This window comes from Ischnura elegans, chromosome 8 (assembly GCF_921293095.1).
Source record: "Ischnura elegans chromosome 8, ioIscEleg1.1, whole genome shotgun sequence".
Taxonomy (NCBI): Eukaryota; Metazoa; Arthropoda; class Insecta; order Odonata; family Coenagrionidae; genus Ischnura; species Ischnura elegans.
In genome coordinates, this window is record NC_060253.1 from 20,924,159 (window position 1) to 20,933,715 (window position 9,557).

Sequence of the window (9,557 nt, forward strand, 5' to 3'; positions counted from 1 at the left end):
ATGTATGAGGTAAACCGAACGGTCAAATCTTACCTCGAGCGTCCGAGCTCATCTCCGTGGAGACAGCGTTAACTCGCCCGTCACCATGACAGCGTTCTGCCCACACTGGCCCTTATGCCGTTCCGCCGTCACCCTGGCCACCGCCGCGGGAATCTTTTGAATTTAATTTAACGCCCGGACGACTCCGATGTGCGCTTTTCATAACGCGGGACGTTCGCCGTACCCTCGCGTTGGGACCAAAAAAAAAAAAGAAAAAAAAAATAAGAGCAGAGAAATGTTGGCCACGTCAATTCAGCTCCATCACCTTCTTTCTACCTTCCTATTTTTTTATTATCACATCAGCGGCCTCTTTCCTCACACACTCACACATGACGTAGGGGTCCCTCAGGGTCTATTCCTGGATCCCACTCTTTTCCATTATAATTCTGACGTTCTCCCGGGACGAAAAAAAATTCGTTCCTCGAGCGCACCTTTCGCCGGCGTTAGCACCTTTGCCTTCCGCGCAAACGGCTTCATTCTTTCGCGTCTCCTCGACGCCACTCTGGCTAGATGTAAGAGAGGAGAAATATAAGGATGCGAGGGAAGAGAGATTTAAGTCCACTTGGATGATTGCGGATTGCCCCTGACCCAATCTAGGTGCTCTCACCATTCAACATGAAGCGGCCAATAAAGAGGACGCAATTCTCCTGCTTGATCGGTCTTTTTTATAACGGAATACTCCCTTAAAACTCACGATATCATCTTGCAATTTCCCGAGCGCAAAAAGTAGACCTTAATAAACATTTTCCTGTATCTCTCATAAGCAAATTTTGCTTTTAAATTATTTTCTCGGGTGTAGTTTTTAATAATTAATTTTGTTCTGGAGTTTCGGTCACTACATGTTAAGCATTAATGTAAATCACTCCTATTCTATGCCTACGTTACAGCATTTATTAATAGAATTATCAAGGCTATACCAATCGCTTATGTCTCTATCATTATTTTCTACCGTCAATGGTACAATTCTGGGACATTTGCATCGCAGGCAGAAAAAAACTCTACTTTGAAACTATTTGTTCACTAATGGGTCTACCTATTTGCGGGCATGGCTCGCATATTGGGTCAGACGCATCTACCAGAGGAGATAGATGCCGTTAAGATGTAAAAGTCCGGGAAGAGTTAAAGAAAGAGAATAGTACCTAGCAGGAAGCCAATAGTTAGTTATCTTCGAAGATCGTAATTTTTTAATTTTGATCGAATTGGAATGAAAATATCATCTAATTCAGAAGATTCGTGCAGAATTGGAGGGCAAGGTGTGAGGAGGACGTAAGACGCCATAGCATCGATAGGACGCGGCTGCCGCTGCAACAGACAACGAGTCAACGCTCTGCCGTTTTCACATTCGAGATATGATTTAACTGTTATAGGCTACTCAGAATGGCCTTTTAGACGGAATATTTTGGTTATTCTGTTTAATATTGGGTTGCTGAATCCGTATCTGTGGTTTATAAACAAGTTTTCGTGCCGTAGCATTGTAAATAATTTCAAAACTTGTAACTTTTTCAGGTTTTTTGCTTATAACTCAGAATCTATCACCTTTTAAGGAATCCACGTTGAAGGTTGCTTTTGACGTACGGGTTTTTCATATTATTTTATATAAATTTGCATGTATTACCCACGGAAACCACGTGAAAAGTAAGCATTATGCCACATTCGGCGTGGAAGGACATGTGAATGTAAAACACACAAATTGAAGCATACCTTTCGCGTGGCGGCGTTAAAGGAACCTTTACTCTTCTTGTGTGAATCTAAAAAGTTAATCTTCAAGGTGTAAAACAGCATAACCTACCTTGATTGGTCGAATGCTTTAATTAAAGAAATAATTTTAATTTAGAAATTGACTAGCAAAAATATTGGAAAATTAAATAATTATTGTTGAAGAGAAGCAATTATGTAGGTTCCCAAAATCTTAGAGGATGGAATAGGAATTGTCATTAGGTATAACCTTTTAAATCAGGTGAAAACATGCGTATATTATGCAGGCGGTATTCATGCATAAGGTCAGAGTTTGATGCTAGTTCTGAAAACATCGGATTGAATCTTATTACTTTGTCGCGGATGATAAAAAGCTTCCCCTGGATGTGATTACGCGACCCTTCGATCTATAGTTAGGCGTTGTACCCAATGATCTCCGTATAATGCTCTGATATGTTGGGATTTATAACATCGAATTGATGGCTAGCCGAGATGAAATAATGCTTGGTTTTGAAATCCGAGAAAGATTTCGCCCCGTGAACCCTTACATCCGCCTTTAATGACTTTTCCATTTACTTTTCTTCTTTCCTCGAAAACGGAGGCGGGAGCTCCTTCATATTCATTTCCCTCCTCCTTGCTTTCTCCTGGAAGTGATTTACGATGGCTGCAGAGTGGTCGAGACGTCCGCAATATATCGCGAACCGAATTGACGGACAAGAATAATAATATGTGTATAAAAAAAACAAGAGTGCGTGGGCGTCGATCCATCACTCGTTTTTTTCCTCTCTTTTCTTGTTTCCGTCGCCCGTGGACTACGCCATCTAGAATCTTTCCCATGTCGCCGATGTTGTCCGCTTTTTTTATAACAGCGCGCTCCCTTTTCCGCTTTCTACTCTGATACCCTCTTATCCTCTACGTGCCAAGCTCCAACATACTTCCCCCGGCTTTAAAAAGACTCTCATTTGGAAATTAAAAGAACGGTTTTCAAATCATGGTGTGGATTAAGCATATTCTTTTAGCCATCCAATTACCATATTTTTTTCCAGGCTAGTTTCAGAATGTGGTTTATTTTCTCTGTGCTATCCGTCACGCTGGCTCTTCCAGCTGTTTTTTTACATTCATTTATTTTCCTTTCGTGCAATGTATTTATCTACATACCACTCTAAAAGCCGCCTAAAAAGGCGTGTGGCAGGGGTCATTTGGACACCAGCCGTTTACATATAAAAAGCAAATTCTCAAAGATATTTACGACTAGCATTTATAAAAGTCCTTAATGATTCGGGGGAAAGACGAATTCCCAAATCTATCCATTAGGCAAAACATCTCTTTCAGAGTAGATAGGAGTTTTACATCGTCTGAGATTACCAATGCATGCATGAGGCACAGAGCTCAGGGAAACATGTCTTAATTATCACCTATTTAAGCTGGCTTAGGTTGGAAAGTTTTCTTCGTTTGATAAGGTATAAATAATTCTTATTTAAGCCATGCGCTACCAGCTAGCATCCTACGTCGTATCAGCGCTCAGAACCTCGCCCCAAGGTCACCTCACTTGCGGCAGCGGGAACCAGAACGACGTCACAAGGGAGTTTTCCCGGCATTAATACTTACCCGTCGCGTTTTCGCGCGCTTGAAATTTTTCACTTTTCATTTAATCGCGAAAAATAGATATCGTCATTTAAAAAAATCTAAAAGCGTGAAATGCGTACTCCAGGAGTAATAATATTTCGATTTAGGCAATAAAATAATGATAGGAAACCACCCTATTGCTTAATCAATCTAAACCTAGCACACAGCCTCTGTGTCTCCAGCGGATCTCCACCTAATTATTTTAGCATCTGGGCAACGCTTTCTGTCCATCGTTGAAAGTTTTTGACGAATCACAAAGCTTTACTTTGTATTTCAATCAGTTCACAAAATTAGTCTTTCTACACCAAATCACATATGCTCGCTGCACATTCAAGGGGTGCTTGTACGAGAGCGAAATAGCATCGTTCTTCTACTTTCTCATCCGAAAATCTTCCCACAATAGGGTGGTTTCCTATTATTTTTTATTTCCTAAATCGAAAGATTATTACTCCTGGAGTACGAATTTCACTCTTTTAGATTTTTAAATGACGATATCTATTTTTCGCGATTAAACGAAAAGTGAAAAATTTCAAGCGCGCGAAAACGCGACGGCTAAGTAGGAATGCTGGGAAAAAGTCCGTGTGACGTATTTCTGGTTCCCGCTGCCGCAAGTGAGGTGACCTTGGGGCGATGCTTGAGCGCTGATACGACGCAGGCTGCTAGCAGGTAGCTGAGTACCCTGTTAGCTGGTAGCGCTTGCCTTAAATAAGGATTATTATTTCCCTATCAAACGAAGAAAACTTTCCAACCGTAGCCAGTTTTAATAGGTATTTATTAAGAGATGTTTCCATGAGCTCTGTGCCTCATGCGTGCATTGGTATTCTCAGACGATGTAAAACTCCTATCTACTCATATAGAAACTAGGTCCCTGTGACGTCACGTGGAGTGGAATAGCATTGGCGCCAATCTGGCCTTTTTCAAATGAGGATAAAAATTGACCGTTGCCATTCGTCTAAACTGGGAATTCTTAAACCAAATACTTTGTATATTATGAATACTTTAACTGTGGGTAACGAATCGCATTCATTGCATTTCGTTTTCTTTGATGAAGGATACTACCCTAAACGCTTGAGGACTCCTTATGCTTCTGCCACATATCTTTATTATACGTGTTCCCCTGTTTTTCACAATAATTCCTGATATGTGTGTCGTGTATTTAGTCGGGAGCGCTAACATGAGCAGGAGGAGGATCAAGATATTGACAAAACGTCTTTCGCCATGACCTGGATACGAAATCAGATCCCCCTATTCTGGTCTAGTTCTTTAGGCCACCGAGTTTGGTCAGTTGAGCTTCCGAGGCGTCTTTTCTTTCCGTGGAAATTCTTAATCTATTACGGACAAGATGGTTTGGGCTGCTGGCATTATTATGGCAGTCCAAGTCGTACGCACTGCGTCACAGACGGAGAGTAAAGCCCGAACTTAGAACATTAATAGGTGTTCACACCTGACTTATTTTAGTATTCCGGGACAAACCAAGGTGATAACTCTGCGGAATGATCTGCAATGCACAAATTGTGCGATTAAAACAGGATAAAGAGTACATACTGACCTGGTTTGGTGCCTGAGAAAAATTCTTAGCATATAATTTGTGAAGAGCACTCACCTATTCGAGCCTGAGAAAAATATTAAGCCTATCATTTAAAAATCCAATCAACTTATTTCCATTTTGCAGGCTATATCAAACGTGTATGATAGGGCACAACTAGCAATCGACTGAAAAATCTACCGTTTCTGGATCAGACTTCTCCTCCTTTAAAACATGAAGTACCGGCCTTGTACGGCTAACTAGAAGGAACATTACCCAACATTTTGACGGGACGTAATTATTTCAATTATTCATTTGTTTGCGTTAAAATGAATTGATAACTTCATTAAATATAAACCTTTTCTTTGTTTATCAATACAGCAGAGTATTTTTTACTTATCATTTTACAGTAAAAAATTTAAAATGAACAGAAATCACATCGCTCCTGTTTCTCCTGCCCTGGCGTACCGCACGCAACAACGATTAGAAAATATGCTGCATGTTTCCATTCAAAATTTTACACCTTGAATATGCAGCAAGTATATGGGATCCGGCGAAGAAAGGCTTTATACGTGAACTTAACTGACGACAGTGAATAGTGGTGCGATTCGTCAAAAACTACTACGTGATTACAAGAAGCTTTACGCAGATTTTAAGCGAATTTGATATGTAGCCGCTGCAGACTCGCAGGCTATGCGCTAGGCTTAGATTGCTTGAACGATTAAGAATGAGTATCCTTAAGAGAGACACGGAGAGCATCATATTAGAGCCCCACTATATTTCCAGGTCCGACAAAAGCGATAAATTAATAGAGATATTTTTGCGAACGGATAGATATGGGAATTCGTTTTTCCTCCGAACCATAAAGGACTATAATAAATGTTAATCGTGATTTAGCTTGAGCATTTCCTTTTTATTTGCAAATAGCTGGTGTCCTAACACCCCCTGCCACACGCCTCTTATGCGGCTAGCGGGGTAGAATGTAGATGTAGATAAAGGGTTGCCATATATCAGTATGTTCCTCTTTCTCCATCCTTACCCGTTGGTTCTTCTTTTGCCAGAGAGAAGGGGTTCAAGAGACGGTTAGCATGGAGTCTCGCGAAGTGAATCGGAGTCAGGAGAAGAAGAGGGAATGCATAAAAAAGCAATTTATTAGACGGCGCAAGGGAGTCTAGGATCTGAGAGGGTTGGACCCAGAGTGAAAAGCATTGGGCAGTAAGGAGAGGGAGAGAGAGGAGATTAATGGATCATGCGTGCGCTTTTTGATTTTATTTATTCATTTGTTTTTCTCCAGTCTCAGAGTATGTACGTGCTATATTGTTATGGGAGAGAGAAATAATAGGAACCGCGGCAAAAGGTGGAAGGAAATTCATTCATAAAAGTGCACCCCTCTCTTCCATTCGGATTATTATTCTTCGCGTTCCCTCAAATGTCATCCTCACTTCGATGCGCTCATCATGCAAATTAATGAAGTGCTCTCTAAATGAAAAGACGTGTCAGTTTTTTCAAGAAATCATTAATACGAGGGCTGTTTTTTAAGCAAGGGCCGTTTTGGCGTATCCTGAAGCAGTTCGCACGCCGTCCGTAACGAGTGTGCGCGCTGCCTCCCGGCATTCCTTGCGAGCAACTACGTGTCAGTTGCAGTTCCGTATCTAACCTTTAACGCTTTACTGTGGATCTTTAAAATGTTTAAGATTATTGAGTCGCCCGCCGCGTGTGAGATTCGGTCAGCGATACGATTTTTGACTTCAAGAAACATGTCGGCTGCAGACATTCACCCTCAGCTTTGTGAAGTGTAAGCTGATAATGCAATGAGCGAAGGTAAAGTGCGGAAATGGGTCGGAGAATTCAAAGATGGCCGCGAAAATGTTTTCGATGACGATGATGATCGCTCAGGACGGCCATCTTTGATCACAAACGTTGTCGCGCTGCAAAATCAAGGCAACGGTGTTCTGGGATAGGCGCGCTGTTTTGCTAGTGGACTTTATGACACGAGGAATGACGATCAACTCAGAAGCCTACTGTGCAACCCTGGCCAGGCTCCGACACGCCATTCAGAGCAAAAGAGGCGGCATCTCGAGTGAACTCCTGGTTGTCACGGCAGGCGGCAAACTTCTTTAATGAGTGGTTTCAAAACTTAGTTTTAAGGTTTGATAATTACCTAAACAAACAAGGTAACTAAGTGGATATGTAAAGAAAAGTATGAAAATTATAAAAACACAATAATTAAAAAAAAATAATTTTGGTTTTTATTGTATAAAAAAAAACGGCCCTTACTTAAAAAAACAACCCTCGTATCATACTTTTAGCGTTCTATCCACTGCCTTAAACGTATAGGCACTGATTACACAAAGCCACCACGGTAATGGTCTTGGCCACAGATAACACATAGGCACATTTTTACATAGCCACCTTACGAATTTCCCGGACAATCTTGGTGCATTCAGTGATGAGCAGGGTGAGCGATTCCACCAAGATTTGAAGGTCATAGAATCTCGATAGCAAAGTAGGTGGGACGTGCATATGATGGATGACAATTGTTGGAGCATCAAACGCGCATTTCCACATGATCAACACTTCAGAAAAAGGTACGAGCGCAAATTGTTGTCTTTATATGCAACTACAGTTCGTTAACTAAACGATTATTTGTTTTTTATATGCGTTAAATGCTTTTGCAAGCAGTATTTTTCGTACCTTTTTACTTTATGATCCTATGTATGTAGGATTTGTATGATTTTTGAGGATATCCCGAAGCTTAAAAATTTGACGTGATGGACAAAAACTGGGGTTATTCTCGAATTCAGATGCCAGAAATTAGCGAAAAGCAAGTGCCAGATCAAACTCAAACAAAAAAATGTGTTCCTCAATGTTATCCTTGAGAATTTATAGCCTAAATTACACGATAATTTTTTTCTCTCGTCCCTCAAAATGATAGCTCCAGCGATAGCTTTCCAGGGACCAAAAGAGTGATTGATCGACCCATCATTTTCTTAATCAGGCTATCATTTTCACCGTCATGCTCTCCATCATTTATTCCGTCGTATTTCCGTATTTATAACTGACATTCACTTAAAAGTTAAGCACGACGTCACAATCGCTGTTTGCGACCGTGAGCTGAAATGAGCCATTGGCTGAAAGGCCGTACAAGCGACGGTTTCAGTGACGGAAAAAGGGACGTGCCGAATGATGGGAAAAGGGATGGGAATTCCATCCCTGGAGTCATCGTGGGAACTTACATAAATGTGGAGAGGAGTAGGGAGCTTATATAAATGAGTAGACCGTATTGTGAATTGAAGAGGGATGTCCAAGACGGGAGGGGAATGGTCGAATTGATTCGCGAATACTCCATGGAATCCTATCTTAACCGGTAGAATGCACTGATAAATGATAAGTTATAATTGTAAATTTTATCGCCATTGAAGTTGCATTTTTTCGAAATCGAAGACTTGCTCTGAGGCCTCAGTTTGTATTGGCTATGTTTTTACTGACGGCGTTGCAGAAAAGAAACTGAGGCGCGACGAAACGTTTTCATCCTTCTTCTTCGACACGGCTTTTAATAATCTACAAAATGCACTAACTAATTCTTAAATACTTATTAGTATTCCATTAAAGGTTATGCCATAACTTTTTTGACTAAAGCGACCCGGATTTCGATAGCTAATTACCATCACCAGGCTTAAAATATTGTGTCATACACATTTATTTAATGCATGTATGATATTTTACGCCTCATAATGATGATTACTCATCGAAACTCGGGTCACTTAATGTAAAAAAATTAGTGGTATAAGTAAAAGTTTACTATTTAAGATAACTTTTTCTAATATGGTCTAACATGGACATTAATGTTATGCTAAATGTTAAAATCACGAAGTACGCTAACTAGTGCACAAAGCAAATGTTAGATGGCAGAACCTGTTGGAGGTAGTCAGAGTCCTCTAAATTGCTCTTTCAAAGTTACTCCTTCACCATATAGCAATAAAATGGACTCTGAAGGTAGTTAAGAATTCCGGTAAGCTTTACTCTAACGGCTAAATAAGGAATACGGTGACCTCTCATTTCAACGCAAGGTGCACGACTATCATTGATAACGACATATTTGGGGTCGGATTTTAGCTTCAATGTGGAGGTTTTACGCCTAAAATATTTTATGCTTTCTTTAAAACAGTGTGCAAATGCGTCCCTTCTTGATAAAAGTTTTGGAAGTGAATGTGTTTGACGTGGAAATGTTGACGGTGGCAGAGGTGAAAGAGCGGCACAAAAAACGGAATGAATTACCAAGGAACCAACGATAAAGAGAATATTAATAGGGTGTGTTAAGGAGCAGGTATTTTTTTTACTTGCAAATCGTCAGAAAGGAGTGCCAAGGCATTCAAAAGACCGAGTTAGTTAATGGCTCGAAGCTGGGACGAGAAAAAAAAGAACCAACCGATAATTACAGTTATTTTTTTGTCGCCTTTCGGGAAAGGAAATGGAATTTTAAGAAAGGCTTAGCACACCCTTTGGAGATAGCATATCTTTATTTTCTTCGTGTGTAAATGAATTAAAAAGCTTTCCTTAAAATTATTAATGGGATACGGCAGGTATATTAAAGAATGAGGTAAAAATTTTGATTCTTCCTTTTGAAGATATTCTACCATAATCCCACGTCTTTGTCAGCCTTTTGTATTCA